The sequence below is a fragment of the Lacerta agilis genome, chromosome 2, assembly GCF_009819535.1.
Source record: "Lacerta agilis isolate rLacAgi1 chromosome 2, rLacAgi1.pri, whole genome shotgun sequence".
NCBI classification, from domain to species: domain Eukaryota; kingdom Metazoa; phylum Chordata; class Lepidosauria; order Squamata; family Lacertidae; genus Lacerta; species Lacerta agilis.
In genome coordinates, this window is record NC_046313.1 from 25,613,778 (window position 1) to 25,633,926 (window position 20,149).

A 20,149-nucleotide genomic window follows, 5' to 3' on the forward strand; every position below is an offset into this window, starting at 1 on the left:
AGGAGTGTGTTATACACCCACAATGTACAGTTGTGCCCATTCCATCACGAACCGACCGTGTTCAGCTTCGTGCCCGGTACATTATGTCCAATACATTCAACATAATACATTAGATAGATTACATTCAGCGCAATGCATTACATGCGACGTTGTACAAGATGCCCTTCAGATACAGCCTGTCCAATGAAGCATATGGAAATCATTCCTTTGGCCACATTTTCTGGGTGCTCACCATCAAGTGGTAGCGTCCTTGAATTATGGGATCACTCTTTACTGCTTCCTGCGGAAAACGGTCCCGTCTTCGTCTCTGCGTCTGCCACGGCCTCTCTTGTCTCTCGTACACACCCAGGGAATCTGAACTAGGCTTGCCATGTCCTGAGCTTCCTATTACATTGGCCACGCAACGCATCACCGAAAAGCATAAAATGGACCGCGGAAAAGGATGGCATGCATTTTTTTTTTTGCATAAAATCTGCAATGGGGTCAATTTGTGCATATAGATGCAAATTTTGAAATGGTCACTATTATTAGAGTTTAAAGAGAGAAGCAATACATCTCACCACAGCAGGGAAATCTGTGTGCTTGCACAATCTGTGTGCTATCTACTAATGAGCCACTTTTTAAGGTCCTTGTTGCTGTTCCTTCTTAGGGTCCATTCCCTTTAAGCCAGAATTGAACCAAATGGGGCAGGGATGGGGAACCTGTGGCCCGCCGGATTTTGTAGGACTTCAACTCCCATCAGCCCCAGCCTGCCTGCCCAATGATCAGAGGTGATGGGAATCATAGTCCAACAAACGTCAAGAAGAGGAGGAGGAGGAGCAGCAGCAGCAGGAGGAGGAGTTTGGATTTGATATCCCACTTTATCACTACCCGAAGGAGTCTCAAAGGGAACGTAGGTGCCGCTGTGGTTTAAACCACAGAACCAAGGGCTTGCCGATCAGGAGGCTGCGGTTCGAATCCCTGCTACATGGTGAGCTCCCGTTGCTCAGTCCCTGCTCCTGCCAACCTAGCAGTTCGTAAGCATGTCAAAGTGCAAGTAGATAAATAGGTACCACTCCGGCGGGAAGGTAAACGGCGTTTCCGTGTGCTGCTCTGGTTCGCCAGAAGCGGCTTAGTCATGCTGGCCACATGACCCGGAAGCTGTACACCAGCTCCCTTGGCCAATAAAGTAAGATGAGCGCCGCAACCCCAGAGTCGTCTGTGACTGGACCTAATGGTCAGGGGTCCCTTTACCTTTACCCTTTAAGGAGTCTCAAAGCGGCTAACAATCTCCTTTCCCTTCCTCCCCCACAACAGGTTTCCAACCCCTGAAGCAGAGGGTGCCTTCTAACAGAGGACCATGCTCTGTAAAGTGGGGCACGCAGTCTCCTACTTTAAATTTTGCTGATAGCACTGAGGCTGGGGATAACCTATTGGTTTCTCTCTCTCTCTCTCTCTCTCTCTCTCTCTCTCTCTCTCTCTCTCTCTCTCCTGACACCTAACACCTAACTGGCAGGATCAGAGAGAAGCTTGCAGCACCCTGATAATATAAAGCTGCTTCCCAGGAAAGCCAGTCTCCTACTTGAAGAACCATGCATGACCTACACCTGCAGTTCTACAGCAGTTGGAAGACTTGTTTCTTAGTGTTGCTGACCCAGCGATGATCAGTGGATACCCTTTCAGTTTTGTGAATTTCATGAAGCATGAAACTTAAGGCAGTTTCATGGCCAAAGGGGAGCCTCCTTTTCCCTAACCCAATGGTTACGCTACATTCCCAACAATGACAAATCTGGGAATGCAACTGCCCTGCAACTCTGGAACAATTTTGTTTTTTTTAAAAAACAAAACCTTGATTTGTTTAAATGCTTTCTAGCATTAGTACACTGCACCTCAGGGTTCTCAAAAGAGCTTGGATCCTGGGTTTTTTGTTTTTGAATGGGGGGAGGTGATTAACCCTTTCAGGGAGGGAAAGAAGAATCCTCCCTTACTTTTCCCTGGAAGGAGTGACATGACAGCCTTCTGCCCTCTGTGCACGGAAATGTCAACATGAAGGGAAGCCAGAGACTTTGTCTCTCTGCAGAGATTCTCCCATAAGGGGGGTAAGTCCTGTAATGTTTAACATCAAAACAAAGAGGCCCTTCTCTGAGCTGCTGAAATGGTAACTACAGGGCCCTGTTATCTCTTCTCTGCACAGAATACCAGCCTCAGCAAGGTTGGCTGCTCGGCTTGTTTAATTTTTAACCAACTTCTGATTGCAGCTTGGGGTGGGGTGGGGGGAAGAGGGGAGTTAAAAAACAACAACACAGGACTTAAAACTCCTTCCCCAAGACCGAAACTAATCTCCAGACTCTGATGCTTGTGTTGCTATTTGCCTTTTTAAAAAAACAACAATTAATTTTGTCTTATTTTCCAAAATGGGGACCTTGTGAAAACATTCCAGAAGTGTAGCCATGTCTGCCACAAGAAAAAAAAAAGACAGAAACGTCTTGCCCCTTTAGAAACGGGTTTATTTTTCGGCAAATTTGCGTAGAAGGGTAGGTCCTTGTGTGATAGGGCTTTGAGGCGGCTGTCTATTGGAAAAGCAAAACAAAACCCTAAATTGTTACTTATGTGAGTATGTTAAGCCATCAAAATGTATTCCAGATGAAAACTGCCCATTGCCCAGCGCTGAGGTTGGTCTTTAAAAGAGAAGAAAAGTAACAGCCAGATTGGAAAAGCAAAACAGAATAAAACAAACTCTGCTTCAAACCAATTCAAAATTCATTATGTGATGTTCTCCTGAAGCCTGACAGAATATATGAAAACTTGTCTATTTCACATTCTTCCTGATTGGTTCGCACAAAGTTTACAAAGAGGTTAGACCATGCTCCATCTTTATTGAGCGTTTATTCTGACCTGCATGCAGAGATGAGCATTCATCTGATTTGTCTGTTCAGTGGTTATATACATCTTCCTGCTAATCATTTGGTGACTCCTCACTTTTCCGTGCATTTCCCCCTCAATTTCCTATCTGCAAAAGTGCACTTTTAAAAAAGTGGATTTACTTTATTAAATTTACATACCACCCTTCATCTGAGGATCACAGGGTGGTTTACAGCATAAAAATACCGGTACATAACAAACAAAACAGTAACACACGGAGAGAGAGTGTGTGTTTAAAAGGCCATAGACTGTTTCATTAGCCAAAGGCCTGGGAGAAGAGGAATGCCTGGCACCTAAAGATATGCAGGGAAGGTGCCAAGCAAGCCTCCCAGGGTAGAAAACTCCTTAAAGGGGGAGCCACTGCAGAACAGGCCCTCTTTCATGTTGCCACCTCACATGAAAGAAGGGCCTCAGGTGATGATCTCAGGGTCTGGGTCAGTTCATATGGGGAGAAGCGGTCCTTGAGGTAGGACAGTGGTACCTCTGGTTATGAACTTAATTCGTTCCAGAAGTCCGTTCTTAACCTGAGGTACTACTTTAGCTAATGGGGCCTCCTGCTGCCACCGTGCCGCCGGCATGCGATTTCTGTTCTCATCCTGAGGTAAACTTCTTAACCTGAGGTACTACTTCCAGGTTAGTGGAGTCTGTAACCTGAAGTGTTTGTAACCCGAGGTGTTTGTAACCTGAGGTACCACTGTACGGCCCTGAGCCATTTAAGGCTTTATAGGTAAAAACCAGCACTTTGAATTGATACCAGAAACTGATTGGCAGCCAATGCAGTCAGGCCAGGGTTGGTGCTATATGCTCAAAGAAACCTTCTTGCCTCAGTGAGCAACCTGGCTGCCAAATTCTGCAGCAGCTGAAGGTTCCAAACTGTCTCCGGAGGCAGCCCCATCTCAGGGCAACAGCACCATCATCCCCGTTCATTGGGCAAATCTAAAGTTCTGGTATTCATTTGTCAGGGACTGGGCAGAGGAGCAATGGTGGAGACCACCTACCCAGCCTGACCTTTCCAGAGAAGAAGTAGACAGTTCAGAATTACAACAGAGGTTTGAGGGAGATCACAGCTCAGAGGAAGATGCGGTGAAAAGTTGGGAAATAATGGGAGAGGAGGAAGCAGAGCCAGAGCAGCTCGCTGACACATTATTGCTAGAAAGCATTATCCAGACCCACCATCTCCCAGAACCTGGCAAGCCTTAAAAGTAGGAGAGCAAAGGGCTCAGAAGCAAAGGGCCCTCAGCGCCACCCGTAGAAGGGATAACGAATGAGGAAGTGGGAGAGAAGGAGAAGGGAGATTTACTCGGGGCAACGCCATTATTCCAAGAGGCGGCATTTCCAAGCCTCTCTCTCTGTGAATATTGAATAAAAAGCAGTTGGTAAGAACTTTTCCTTGTCTTATCCATTCCTGGCGACTCGCCGTGGGGTTTGGATCCACTGCCGCCTGACATCACTTTAGAAGCAACCTAAGTAAGGTTAATTTTGGGGGGGTTAACTTGTTGCCCATTGTTTTCTTTATGGGACACCCTTTAGATAAAGGAGTGAAGTCCCAAAGTAGCTGTCTGTTCCCATCCACCTCCAATTGCACAGCCAGTGTTTCAGACCACAGCTGCTTGTTCCTCTGGACCACCTCTGCTTCTGGCTAGCTCACTCGTTCTACACACCGACTATTTGTACGCACAATTAAAAATGGGGATAGGTATGAATGCCAAAGGCATAAATCACGTTGCTGCTTTTTTTTTTTTAAAGGTAATTGTTTGACATGTGTTGATATAGCACTGCTATATATAAAAATGTAACCACAACAAACACTGGGGTAAAATACGCACACCCTGATCTAGCCCTAGCCAGGAACTAGTCATGCAGGACATTTGATGCCTCCAGGCCTGGATGTGCATCGGAAGAGACATCCAGCCAGTTGTGGGGGGGGGGAGGCATGGCGAACACGACAATACAGATGGGGATTTCCATCTAATTGAGGAAGAGGAAGCCTTTAAACCTGGCTGAGGAACTTCCTCTCTCCCCACCGAAATCGGAAAGAGTACCCCTGGCTCGTGGTGTTAGGTTGCCTTTTATTTTTAATTGCTGCTCTCCACTTGTGAGACATAATGTTAAGAAGCGGCTTATAAATTTCTTAAATTCACAGTTCACGGAAAGCAAGGCAGGGCAGAAATACAATGTCCACACTTCTGGGTGTGTGTTTGATTTAGGCCTGCCGTTTGTGATCCACCACGTGGGAAGGAACATAGAAAGCTGACATACCAGCTTAAGATCTGTTTCTCCATCTAGCCTGCTATCATCCCTTCTGTGGTCTCGGTTAACAGGTGATTTCCTATCTCTTCCTTTCTGGTCTTTTTAAAACTGGAGATGCCAGGGATTGGATGTGGTGATCTACCAATGGTAGATGATCTACCAATGAGCCGTGTTCTCTCCTTGTTTCCATGCATAGAACTTATTATATCAGAACCATGGGTGGGAATTGCAGATGGAGGATAAAAGGAGAAAATGTATACTCCTGCTTGCTCTATCTCTTCTTCCTCCTCAATCACCATCAATAGTGGGAGCAACCTACAGGAACCATGGTCGTTTGTGCAGGTATATACACTCATATCTATACAGTATATGAAATTATACAGAGCTGCCATACGTCCAGAATTTCCCAGACATATCCGGGATTCGTCTGTCAGAAATAACGTCTGGGCAGAATTTCCAAAAATCGGTAAAAAATGTCCGGGGAAACCCGGGTGTATGGCAACCCATGTCGTAAGTGTTGTTTTTTGGTGAATGTTCCCCCAAAATAGCTCAAAAACCTCAATATTTTTGAGCAAAAAAAAAAAATCAACAACTTTTGTTTCCAGATTTTCACTTTTTGAAATATAGCAATCCTAAATTATGTCTGTGTACACTTTGTAAAGCACCCACCCCAAGAATCCTACAGAATTCTACAGTTCCCAGAATTCTTTTGGGGGAGGGGTGTGTGCTTGAAAATGTGCTTTAAATGCATGGCGTGTACACAGCTGCAGCTCCAGACATTCTATAGCCGGCCTCTCCAAACAATCTGTCGCACCATGGTGTGACCAAGAAACAAGACAGAAGCAGACCTGCTTCTCAGTAAGTCACATGGGGAAGGGAAAAGTTTAGCCTCCATCCCACATACCCTAACACCCTCCTACATGAAAGGGTACCATTCACTCTTGTGTAGAAAAGCAAAGCTTTGGGGAGGGGAGGGACACTGATGTGGGGAGGGCAAGATTTGACTGCCTCTTCCCATGACCAGTGCAGAGGCTACTGCAGAAGAAGGCAATGCACCCAAAAACACACTACGGTGTACACAATCCTACTCTTCTAACATGTGGCCCCCACCCTCATTTCTCACCACCTGTTTCTCTTTTAGGTAAAAGACTCTGTTCAGACTGCTTTTTATTGTTTGGGTTGCATATTCAGGCCCACGGCAGTGGCCCATGGAGACACTGACCCCAAGCCTCTCTCTTTCCAGACCCAACTGAACATCACACACCCTCTCTAACAGAAGGCATGCTATCGCCTTCTATTGGAGAGTTTCTCTGCCAGAAACACAGAAGAGTTCCTGTGCCGTTCCTGTGCTGGTGCCGGGCTAACCTAGCAAGAGATCTGGCTGTTGTGTCACCTTGATGTAGCAATTTGACTGCAGCGATGTCTCGTCTTCTTTTGATCCCTAGAAGAATCTCCTCTCTCACATACATACGGCTAGCACATCGCTTGCTATACTGACAGCCTGTAGGGAGGAATGGAGGACCAAAGGTCTCCCTGACATTGTGCTTGTGACATCATCCAGAAACCTAGGAATCTGCTTCCTCCTAGGTCAGATCTATTGGTCCACCTGTGTCCACTCACTGACAGCAGCTCTCCAGGGTTCCAGACAGGGAAGCTTTCCCAGCCCTACCTGGCAATGCAGCGGAGCGAACCTGGGACCTTTTGCATGCAAGGCAGAGGACCTGCAGTCCTTTCATAAGCGATGGATGACGCCACAACATTCCCCCCTCTGGGCCTGCCCCAACCATTTTGCATTTCGATTCTTTAATAGGGTGAGCCGTTTCTCACTCAGACGCAAGAGCTGTCATCTAGCCTTTAAAAAAATAAAGTGAACAGCATCAAGGTTATCCCTCCTCTCTGTCTCTCTCTCCTGTGCCACAAGCGCTCCACCATTTTGAGAGTTCTTTGCTTTTATTTTATTTTAAAAGGGTTTAGCGGATATTGTTAAAAGCTGTGCAAGCTTGCCTCTTTAACCGTGTTGAGTGTGCACATTTTGAAAAAAACATCAAGGGAGGCTTCAGTGGAAAGCTGGGAATTCTGGGAAGTGTATTTACCCTTCACCAGAGCTACAGTTCCCAGCACCCTTAACTAAAGTTCCCAGGATTCTTTTTCGGGGGGAGCCATGTGCTTTAATTGCAATTTAAATATAGAATGTGTATGCAGCCTATGTTACATCTCAAGATGTCGTCACTAGGTATAGCTCAGTCGGTAGAGCATGAGACTCTTCATCTCAGGGTCGTAGGTTCAAGCCCCACGTTGGGCAAAGGATTCCTGCATTGCTGGGGTTTGGACTACATGGCCCTCGTGGTCCCTTCCAGCTCTATGATTCTGTGATTCCAAGTGCTTTGTTCCAATCTCACCTTTGCCGAGAGATCATAGGCCATCTTAGGTAAGCCGCGCTGTCTCAGCCTCAGTCTCTCCCTGCACTTCCATTTACAATATGGGGAGAGGGATAAGCTGTGCGGAGGAAGGCAACTAGGATGATCAAAAGTGTAGAAGCCAAGCCTTATGAGGAATGGTTGAAGGAGCTGGGTATGCTTAGCCTGGAAAAGAGGAGACTGAAAGGAGATATGAAAGCCACCTTCAAATATCTAAAGGGCTGTCACGTGGAAGATGGAGCAAGCTTGTTGTCTTCTGCTCTGGAGGGTAGGACTCAAACCAATGGATTCAAGTTGCAAGAAAGGAGATTCCGACTACAGGACAATAAGAGCTGTTCAGCTGCGCAATGGTCTCCCCTGGGAGGACTCTCCTTCCTTTGAGGATTTTAAGCAGAGGTTGTATGATCAACTGTCATGGATGCTTTAGCAGAGATTCCTGCATTGCAATGGGTTGGACTAGATGACCCTTGGGGTCACTTCCAACTGTACAATTCTATGATTGTATTATTCTAAGAATCAACCCTCTATAGATTCTATTGGAACAAGCAGCTAACCCGGCTAGTGCGATTAGTGTGTAAAAGCCCTTCACTGCGCTTTGCACACTTTACACTGGTAGTGACCTGCAGCTGATATACACTTAATAATAATAATAATAATAATAATAATAATTTCTACCCCGCCCATCTGGCTGGGTTCCCCCAGCCAATCTGGGCGGCTTCCAACAGAATACCGTGGTACCTCAGGTTACATACGCTTCAGGTTACATACACTTCAGGTTACATACTCCGCTAACCCAGAAATAACGCTTCAGGTTAAGAACTTTGCTTCAGGATAAGAACAGAAATTGTGCTCTGGCAGCACAACGGCAGCGGGAGGCCCCATTAGCTAAAGTGGTGCTTCAGGTTAAGAACAGTTTCAGGTTAAGAACGGACCTCCAAAACGAATTAAGTTCTTAACCTGAGGTACCACTGAATTAAAAACACAATAAAACATCAAACATTAGAAATTTCCCTAAACATGGCTGCCTTCAGGTGTCTTCTAAAAGTCGGGTAGTTGTTTATTTCCTTGACATCTGATGGGAGGGTTGCCTGCTTTCCTGTAACCTAACTTCTCGCAGTGAGGGATGAACAAGTAATAGTCTGAGCTACCACTGCATCTTGGTGCCCTACCTGAGGCCCAGGAGTGATGACAAGACTTGTCCCTCTCACCTCTGTGAAATGGGAACACTCTTAACTAGGCTACTGATTTCACAGAGGGGCTCAGAAGATGATCATTGGCTCTTAGTTTTTTAAGGTGATTGCATAACTACTGATTTTAAAGTGTTAAATAATGACACTGCGCATTTCATATTGGATTTTTATGTAAGATTAGAATTCAGAAGTGGCACTTAGAATAATGGCATGAGGCAGCCCTATTTCTAGCAGGCGAGAGAAGATCCCGTTTTAGAAGCAGCGATCTTTAACCACAGTGGCAGATGCAGTTTCCATTCCTAGCTCCATCTAGGACATGTGTTAATTCAGTTCTTTGGATTGTCCTACAACTAATTTTAAATGTGCTTTTTCATTTGTTGGGCAATATATATATACCAGGACCCAGAACAAACAGACGTCCTGTTTGATGCTTTCTCTGTGTCACATCCTCTTTTAAAAAGTATTCCCATTTTACAGGTGGGTTATAATGCAAACTATCTCATCCAGTGCTTTTTTTCTGGAGGGGGGGACGCAGGGGGATGCATACCCCTACACATTTTGTGAATCTAAGTTTGGCCTCATTGAGGGGCAGTATTTCAATATGAGTAGGAAAATGAGAGTAGCCCTAAACATTTTTGGGGGGGGAGCACTGGTCTCATCTAACTAAAACAAAAATGTCCAATTGATTTCCATTGGATGGCATTATTATTTATTTATTATAAATGTTTATATACCGCTTGCTATGTGGCCATCTCAAGGTGGTGTGCAACCAGGTCCGGCCCAAGACATGTCAGCACCTGAGGCAACTTACAACATGTTGCCTCCCCTCCCCACCAGGGAAGAAGGGGTGAGTGAAGATCCGCATCAGAAACAAGGGAGAATAAAGATCTACTGCTCCTGTGGATCCTGTCGCCTGATGCGATCATCTCACCTTGCCACATGGGCGGGCCCATCCCTGTGCACAACAAATCGTAAAATACAATACAGAGCACAAAATGCGGATTGGACTAATCAGATCCAATACATTCTTAACTTTCTCAATCAAATCCTTGGGACCAAAAATGTGGGTCGCATTCATAGTTTAGGCCAGTCAATGAATATGGGGGCCTCCAGTTGCTGTTGGAACTCAGCTTCTCTCAAGAACCCCCAGTCAGCAGAGCCAGAGGTCCGGAATAGTGGCAATTGGAGTCCAACAACATTTGCCACTAGGGTAGGGAAGTCCGATCTATTGAGTAGAACAGGAATGGGGGAACTTTAGCCCTCAACTGTTGACAGGCTCCAATTCCCATCAGCCCCAGGCACCGTGGGCAATAGTTAAGGATGATGGGAGTTGTAATCCAACAAGATACGAAGGACCACAATTTCCCCATCTCTCCAGTAAATGAATGGTTAAAAGAAATCCTGCAATGAAGTTGTCACATTTTATCCAGTGTTTCATACTGACCTTCCAGTGAGGAACAGAGGACTCTCTTCTGAACTTCACACTACTTTAAAAAACACACACACACACAAAGAATTCTCTGGTCATCTAAGGACTGGTGTCATGTAGTGGTGAATTTTGACATGGGAGCTTAGAATTCCTTTCCTAAAATCTCACCACAGCTATTAACTGATTAGGTGTGACCCAATAATAAAATGTGTTGTTTTTAGGTGGTGTTCAGCAAACTCTTCTGGTGCAGCTGCAACATGGAGACTTTAATTCTGACCTGCTTTGCACAGTTGTTTGGAAGAGTTCCTGAGATAATGAAGTTGAAGTGTTTGAAATACTCTGAAGCACCATATAAATTCTAAGGATTATCGCTAACTGTGCCTGATGAAAAATTTAACTGGTAATACCCTTAAACTTGTTTTTTTTAAAAAAAAAAATTCAAATGGATAGTCGGTCTTTCTAAAAGGACCATCTGAAGCTATTTTGTGTCTTTCGTGCATTGGGTCATTTTCTCCAGTCCACTCAGGAATGACTTCCACCGTACCCGCAAACAAATCTTCCCAAAGGTAATACTATAGATGGTTGTTTCGTCTGGCACCACAAAACTGCACTCTCCCCTGTTGCTTTCCACTTTTTAACCTGAGACAACTGTTGTGATGGAACAGTCTTGAGTGACAAGGAACCTTCAGACAAAGTGAGATCACAGGTTTGTGCCCTGTAATAGCCAGGACAACTATCAGCCAGTCACATCTGCTAATCTTTTTTGTTTAAAGCAACTTTTTTCACACACACAAAATTGGCACTGCTCACGTGTAAGCCCAAATTAAACAGCTCAGGCTATTCCTGGCGTAGGGATAAAGAGATGATGCAAATTTTGCATGCTTAATAACTGCATGCCAAAAAGTTATTAAAGGCATGAGTTTAGGTCCAGTGTAAAAAAAAAAAACACAACCTTACCCCTTCCCCCCCCCAATAAAAAACTGGCAACCTTAACCAAGTGGATAGCAGCAAAGAAGGAAGGATTTTTTATTTATTTTTCCTTGCCTACGTAAAGCAAACAAACATGTTTGTAAATAGACTGCCTTTCCCAAGTAGTGCATTGGTAGCACCAGTGCATATACTGGTTCTGTACACCATACAAAAATAAAAATAAATCTTATTTGCATCGATGTCATCTCTGGAGCAATGACAAACCTAGATAGCATCTTAAAAAGCAGAGACATCACCTTGCCGACAAAGGTCCTTATAATTAAAGCTATGGTTTTCCCAGTAGTAATGTACGGAAGTGAGAGCTGGACCATAAAGAAGGCTGATCGCCGAAGAATTGATGCTTTTGAATTATGGTGCTGGAGGAGACTCTTGAGAGTCCCATGGACTGCAAGAAGATCAAACCTATCCATTCTCAAAGAAATCAGCCCTGAGTGCTCACTGGAAGGGCAGATCCTGAAGTTGAGGCTCCAGTACTTTGGCCACCTCATGAGAAGAGAAGACTCGCTGGAAAAGACCCTGATGTTGGGAAAGATGGAGGGCACAAGGAGAAGGGGACGACAGAGGGTGAGATGGTTGGACAGTATTCTAGAAGCTACTAACATGAGTTTGGCCAAACAGCGAGAGGCAGTGAAGGATAGGCGTGCCTGGCGTGCTCTGGTCCATGGGGTCACGAAGAGTCGGACACGACTGAACGACTGAACGACTGAACAACAACAACAACAACAACATCTCTGGAGACTCTTCTCCAAGCATCCCTATCATCCCTATCATCATCATCATCATCATCATCATCATTTCTACTAATACATCAGAGTATAAGGATGGGTACCTGCCCCACAGAGTTAACAATCTGCAATTCAACCCACAGGAAACAACAGAGGAAAGGAAAGGAAGGGAATTAAATTGAAGGCAGGGCTAGACAGTGGAGGAATATGTGATTGTTTCAGTTTTCAAATAATCATACAATTGTAGAGTTGGCAGGGACCATCTGTTACATGTTATAGACTCTGTTACAGACTTAGACAGGGTCTTCCGGGTCATGGGTTCGAGCCTCATGTTGGGCAAAAAGATTCCTGCATTGCAGAGGGTTAGACTAGATGACTCTTGTAGTCCCTTCCAGCTCTATGAGTTAGTGATTCTGTAATTTAAGGAACTCCTTCTTGAAAGAAGTTTGCCTGTCACCAATGTTACTATCTTCCTGATGCCCAAATGAAACCATTTAAAAACAACAACAACAACATCCCCCAGCTTTTAAACATATTTTTAAAACACTCTGAATGTTAATCAGTGTTAAAACACTGATTAACCTGATTTAAGAATTTCATCTCATTTTTGTACACCAGCCTGGAAACAAAGATGATGGGCAGTATATAACTGATGTAAATAAGCAAACAAATAAGTCTGTCCACCGCGACCACTGAAGATCTGACTCAAGCTGTTTGGGCCTGGGGCAGGAAATCTAAATCACACCCCTTCTCTGAGTGGCAATCACAACAACAACTTACCTCTTGCTCTCCTTGGTACCTTTCCATATACCAAGCAAGGATAAATCTGGGACCAGAGCTAGATGTGCAGCCTGCATGTCCAGCCTCCTGCTGTCATCCTGGGTTTGGTGAGAGAGAGAGGTAGGTACCTGGCATTTCCAGGTAGATGTCCCACACCTGGTGTTACACTGCTGCACCTAGCTAGTGGCTGTACAGGCAAGCTGCTGTATAGACATGTTCTTAGGGACAGCCAAACCCTTTTTAACTTCCCAAGGAAGGCTCACTACTAAAGCAAAGTTTAAATAATGCTGATCCAGTTCTTTCCTTCCTCTTCCCCTGCTTATCTGTCCATCAGTTGTCTACGTCTGTCAGCTGTTTTATGTAATATTTAGATGGAAAGCTTCTACAGTGTGAGTAATGTTAACCAACAGGGGTGGCCTTCCATGTTGGACCATGTGTGTAGAAATCATACCCGCACTCTTGTGTTTCGGATTGTGTGCGATCAGACTTCAAGCGTGACCGTGTTGCTTTTCCACAAACCAGTGGCCCACTGCTACTTCTCGAAAGACTGCTCCTTCATAGGGCTCGATTCACTTCATAGGGCTCGATTCACTCTTGCTCAGGCTCCACGGAATGAACCAGAAAACATGCCAAGAATGATTGTGCCCCCAAAGCACTGAGTCCCATTTCCTTTACAGAAAGATCACCCCCCGTGAAGTCCCATTAAAGTCTGTGGGGATGAATCCCATGAGTAACTGTGGCTTCATACAAATGCAAGTAATGGTCAAGAAACCCCCCTCCCCCAAACCAGACATAGGCTGGCCCGGCCCTACCATTAGGTAGAGTGAGAAAATGGCTTCAGACACCGGGGACAGCAGTGGTATCTTCCTAGTTATTCCCCCCGAGCCCCTCGGAGGAGTAACAGTTCTGTTGGGAGGACAGAACTATGCGCACCACTTGAAGCCCCATAGCTTGTCTGCTCACGCATGGTAGAGGACACTATCCCGTTGCCAGTTTTGAAAGATTCAGCTACCAGTCCAGTTGGTTGTCTGTACTTGGGATGAGGTTGAGGACTGCATCTTGTCCCTTGCCTCAGGCAACAAACTTTCTTGAGCCAGCCCTGCACGTAAGGCCGGTCCTGCCATTGGGTCACATGAGGCAGAACACTTCAGCTAGCAGATCTTGAGATTTCATTAAGGAGTAGCAAACTGTTGATCATTTAGTTTCCTGTTATGTTTTCACAACCACAGAAGTGACCAGCCAGCCATTGGGACTTTCTCTATTGAGGTTCTGAATTGTTTGTGTATGGGAGAGGGCTATGGCAGGACAAAAATTATAACTTGTAAGTGGTATGGGGAGTGAAGGGAGAATTCCCAACTATTCAACTGCTGTAGAATTAGGGCAGGGGCCAGCAACCTTTTTCAGCCATGGGCCGGTCCACTGTCCCTCAGACCATGTGGTGGGCCAGACTATATTTTTTTTGGGGGGGGGGGGATGAACGAATTCCTATGCCCCCAAAATAACCCAGAGATGCATTTTAAATAAAAGCACACATTCTACTCATGTAAAAACACCAGGCAGGCCCCACAAATAATCCAGAGATGCATTCTAATTATGTAAAAACACACTGATTCCCAGACTCCGTCCATTGGCTGGATTGAGAAGGCGATTGTGCCTCATGCGGCCCACAGGTTGCCTACCCCTGCATTAGGGGATTCCAAGGAGCCCCTGCACTGTGTGGCCTGGCAATAATCCCTTTTACTGAAATGTTCAGAGCGTATTTCTAGCAGGGCAGTCCCATGTTCCAAATTGCCTTTCTCTCAAGGGATCTCCCCTGTTAGCACTGTGCCAGAAACATGTCATCCAATGGGTAAAGCAAAGGGCCCTGTGGCTTTCGGTTGTCCTCCCTCCCAAGTCATTTTGATTTAATTGTTTGCATTTGTCCGGTGATCTCATTTGTCCAGTAAACTCAATAAATTATTTGTGTAGGCTGGAAAGCGGCTGCTATGTGTGAGCTGCTGCGGCAGTTCCTGAAGGCATCCAAAAAAGCAAGGCTAGGGACAGGTGAGCGCTTCCAAGACTTTCCCCAACAAAGCAGAAAGAAGAAACGTGGGACAAATTAAATGCATCTTTGCCATTTGCAGTAAGCGACCTGGTTAGCAGAAAGACAGGTGTGTGTTCTCAGAGAAGAGGGACCTACAGGTGTCTTCAGGTCCATTCGTTTGCAGGTGCTCATCTGCTGAAACAAGACCCCAAACCAGGCAGATTCTCCATTTCCACAGAGCATGGACCACGAAAATAGAGGCTGTTCAGGTTTGACGCATATCAGCATCAGCATCTCCATAGGGTTCAGTTCCCGAACCTTAAAATGAAAATGAGCCAGTAGGACCATCACATTTATTAAGAAGAGTGAGAGAGCCACCTTAGGCAGTGGAAACGGGTGGCGTTATATCAGGTGTGGACAACCTCTTCTGCACTCACACCCTCCCCCCACGCAGCCACAAGGTGCATGAAACACCTGCAACAGTGCATGGATACCCGGGGGCTGCCTGCCAGTGGATGCAACTGAAAGAGATGTGGCTGGAGCCAGTGATGTGCCGATGGTGGATGAGGCCATTCATTCACACACACACACACATTGGGGGGGGGGAGAGAGAGAGACTTATGGAGAAGAGACACCATCTATTTATTTATTTGCTTAATTTATGTTCCACCCTTCCTCCAAAAGGAACCCACAGTGCCAATGCTGTTAACTCTCCCCTCCCTGAGCGATGCTCCTCCCATCACAATTATGCAATTCTTGGCCTGCTCAAACTGCAGAGGGGGGGGGTGGCAGAACGCAGGAAGGAAGGGTGCTCCCCAGGCTGCATCCTTCCTGCACATCAGAACGGTACCCCTCTGAGGTCACCGAGCAGCTGTTTGGCAGCCTAGCAGGAGTCCAAGGTTCATAGGAAGGATGGTGCATGGGCTTAGGTAAGCACAAACTCCGCAGGGAGGCAGCAGAAATGCGGTGGGTGGTGAACACTTCGTAGAACTCGCTGGAGGCCTCACGAGGGCTGCAAGTGCCTGGTGGCCACAGGTGCATTTAAAGAGTGCCACCCTGACCAGGGTGGAATGTGGATTTCCCAGCTCAGGAGTCAACGTGGCTTAGGATCGGGTCTGGGAGCCATTTCCAACATTAACCACATGAGAATACAATTCCCATGTTAACCTTGCAAAGGAAAGGGAACTTTTTTTTTTTTTACATGAAAAACAAAAATGCAGTTCTGCCTTGCCCGGAGTTGTACATCTCTCTCCAGTTCGAACTCTTGCTAGTGTGTTTTGCATTACTTTTATTCCTGCCGCCCCGCCCCGCCCCCACCCCCAACAAAACAAAACAAAGAAATCTGTTATTGACCTATTTATTTATTTGAATTTATATACTGCTTGCTTGGTTATAGAAAAAAAACTGCAAAGCCATTTACAAAAAGATAAAACAATAAGATTATCACTTTTTAAAAAAATTACAACCATAATCTAAAACATACAAAAGTTGAAACAGCAACAGAATAGGCCAAAACAAATTAAAACTCATACCAACTTTCTAAACATATGGGTAGGTCTGTCTAAATAATAAATGTCTTCAGCAGGCACTGAAAAGAATGGGGGGAGGGAGGCGGACATTCAGGATATGCTCACCGTTTTGCTCACTGGTTTCAGAGACTCAGAACAGAAGCCTAAAACTGCAGTCATTAAAAATACATCCTTTGGTATAGTCCCATGGAAATCCATTGGGGGTATTTTTTGATAGTGCCAGTATATATATAAAGTTGAACTTCATCATACACTACATAATAAGACTGGAGACAAGCATTGTCCAAAGTGTTGCAGGAGGGATCGTTGTTTCTTGTGAGGTGCACAGCTATCCCACTTTTGCCTGTAAGGAAAAGGTTTGTCAGGTTTTTATATTGTGCCCAAAACCTGCCAAACCTGCTTGGCCAAAGGTGACCACACGTGTGGATGTACAGCAGGGGTCCCCAAACTAAGGCCCGGGGGCCGGATGCGACCCAATCGCCTTCTAAATGCGGCCCGCAGACGGTCTGGGAATCAGAGTGTTTTACATGAGTAGAATGTGTCCTTTTATTTAAAATGCATCTCTGGGTTATTTGTGGGGCATAGGAAATCGTTCATTTTTTTTTTTTTAATATAGTCCAGTCCCCCACAAGGTCTGAGGGACAGTGGACCGGCCCCCTGCTGAAAAAGTTTGCTGACCCCTGATGTACAGCATGGGAAACCCTTCCTCAAACCACTTTCAGCTCTCTCAGAAACCATTGTCTGTCTCCTGTCAATAAGCCTTTTGCTGTGAGGTTTATATTATAAACATATAAATGCTATTTAAGTGCAATGTGCAATGTGCTTAAGATATAAAATTGCAGGATAAATGTATAATATTTGTCTGTTCCCCTTGTTTGCTGTGATCGCGCCATAGCTTGCTGAGGCCATCATTTCCTTCCCAAATTTATTTCTCTCTCTCTAACAATTCTGCCCTAGACACAAATTTATTTAGAAGCTAGTCCCATTGACTTCACTAGCCTGTACTCAAGATCCTGTTCGGTATAAATCCGCTCCTTAATGTGTCATGGGCATGTTCATAGTCACAACGACCCTGCAGTGCAGATCAGCACAATCCCTGCTGTACATGGAAGCCAAGATGGCTTCCTCGGGAACATCTAAGCGAGTCAATAAATGAGACAGGATTTGAACCCAATGCACCTTTCAATATGCTATGAAGCCAGTCTTGCATAGCTGCCATGTTTAAATTGCTTGCTTCAGAGCTGCCCTGTAGAAGCATCGTGGGACTGCATTCAGAAGTGTTGCTCAGTGTGACAGTAAAGCTCCCACCCGTAGCACAGGAAGGGAAGAAAATGTTGGCAGTTATTGCCTCTCCCCACTGCAGATTTTGTTATTGTTGTTGTTCAGTCGCGTCCGACTCTTCGTGACCCCATGGACCAGAGCACGCCAGGCACCCCTATCCTTCACACTGCCTCCCGCAGTTTGGCCAAACTCATGCCAGTCGCTTCGAGAACACTGTCCAACCATCTCATCCTCTGTCGTCCCCTTCTCCTTGTGCCCTCCATCTTTCCCAACATCAGGGTCTTTTCCAGGGAGTCTTCTCTTCTCATGAGGTGGCCAAAGTACTGGAGCCTCAACTTCAGGATCTGCCCTTCCAGTGAGCGCTCAGGGCTGATTTATTTAAGGATGGATAAGTTTGATCTTTTTGCAGTCCATGGGACTCTCAAGAGTCTCCTCCAACACCATAATTCAAAAACATCAATTCTTCGGCGATCAGTCTTCTTTATGGTCCAGCTCTCACTTCCATACATTACTACTGGGAAAACCACTGCAGATTACATAACCCTAAATCTATTCGAGGGTGGAGCCCTCAAGCAAATTTAGGGGGTCATGGGGGCTGCCATGGCAAAAAAAACCATGCTTCTGACATGGGCACAGCCAGGATTTATGCTAGGGGTGCAGAACCTCAGTTAAGTATTTTTATTGATTTACTTGGTTTGTGGGGCTACGCCCATGGCTTCTGTCCCTGTTCTGCTACCAGAAGCCTTACGACCAATGAGCAATACCACTACATACATCCCACTGTTTCCACGGGTCTTGGCTACCCAACAACTTTGTATGCTTTGAAGTCTGCTCCTATATGGATGCCCATAAATGAATTCAATTAAACAGGAGGCAATTAGGCAAGCACCCCCATGCATCACTTTGCCTATCATCATGTGCTATCTGTTCCATAAGGCAATTTGGTACACATATTCAGGTCACAGTTCTGCGTTTCATGTTCAAACAGCAGCAATACACAACCCAATAGACTATCACCATTAAGTTGGGAGGAACAGAAGAGGCTAGAAAAGAGACAGAGCACAATGGAGATACAGTGCAACACTGTGTGTGTGTGTGTGTGTGTGTGTGTGTGTTTGTGTGCTTACACTGATGATCCAATTCCCTCTTTGAAGTTGGAACACCTGGTCACCCCCACACCCATTTTCAAAGGAAAAATGCAAACAACATTGTAATGTAATATATGCCTGGGAGATTGAGATATCAGGATGAGAATCGTTGTGCTCATTCAGGATACAGTACATTTGTAAATTGCATCTTCAAAGATTACTGAACACGGCTCTCCCAAAAGCCAGGGGAACCTCTTAAACATTGTGCACTATTTGTGTGTGTGTGTGTGTGTGTGTGTGTATGTATGCATATATATATATATATATATATATATCCTTGTAGACTAGGCTTCCTGAACTTGGGGGAGGGAGAGGAGGTAAAGGCAACGGAGGCTTTCCTATGGAAAGAATGGACAGCTCTGATTTTACTGAGACAAGAGGTTGTTTTTCTCTTGCATCTTTCCGTCAACAAAGCAAGGAAGGAGAGAGAAGGAGCAAGGTTTTAGAGACTTGGGCACAAGACAGCCTGACACTGTCAAGAACAATTTTTTTAAAACTCACACTTCCGTAGAGCTATCACGAGGGCCATGCAGGAGGGGGGTGGGCTTGAGGGGACTCCTGCAGGAGGAGAATGACGGTGGTTCTCCCACTCTCCTTTGTGTATTTGGAGTATTTGGAGTAGGCCTTCTCAGCTCAGGATCTGGCCCCTCCAGCGGGCTTTTGTGGGGTCGGGGGCGATTGTTTGGCCAAAGCAAAGATGCTAAAGATCGAGAACTGAGGTTGCCCCCTTCCTCTGCTCCGGCCAGCGGAGCCTCCGGCCTTTTTGTGCTCTGGCGCACCAGAATGGACACGTCCTGGCCGAGCTCTCTGGCCTTCGTGCCGCCCCCAAGTCGCCCCAGCAAGCCAAATCTGCACTGAGGCAAAGGATGAGGGGGAGACAGCAGCGACCAGCAATCGCTGCGGGGGCAAGATTGAGATGATGAGGCCTGGGGGAAAGGGGAACTTTGTAAAGGTAGAGATGCGCGCTGGAGTGGGAGACGCAGCCATGGACGAGCCTGGTGGAAGGAGCTGACGCCGGAAGGTAGATGGGCCCAGAATCCAGGAGATTGGTAGCATGGCAAAGGAGAGAGAAGGGTCTGCGTGGATGGAGCTCCCCGTCTAGGGTGCCAAGGGGTGCCTTCACTCACGGTCAGGTCTCCCGCAGAACAGAGAGCCCACCCAGCAGTTAGGAACAAGGGAAAGGCGCGTTCCTCCTGCCTTTGGGGCTCATCGCAGCTACAAAGAGCGGCAAAATCCAGACTAGAGAGTCCGAAGAGAGACGGGACCCACGCAGCACCTTCGGGCTCAGCACAAAAGGCACTAGGAAAAACCGCCCCCGCGGAAATCCAGGCGTCCCCGCCCTCCTCTCTCCTGCGCGCTCTCACAGATCCCACCGAATCTGTGCGTCACAGATTTTGATTTAAAGCAACTATAAATTGAAACTGCAAAAAAAATCCAAACCTTCCACCTATGTGCACATGCAAGGCTCTCTACAGATCCTTAGCGA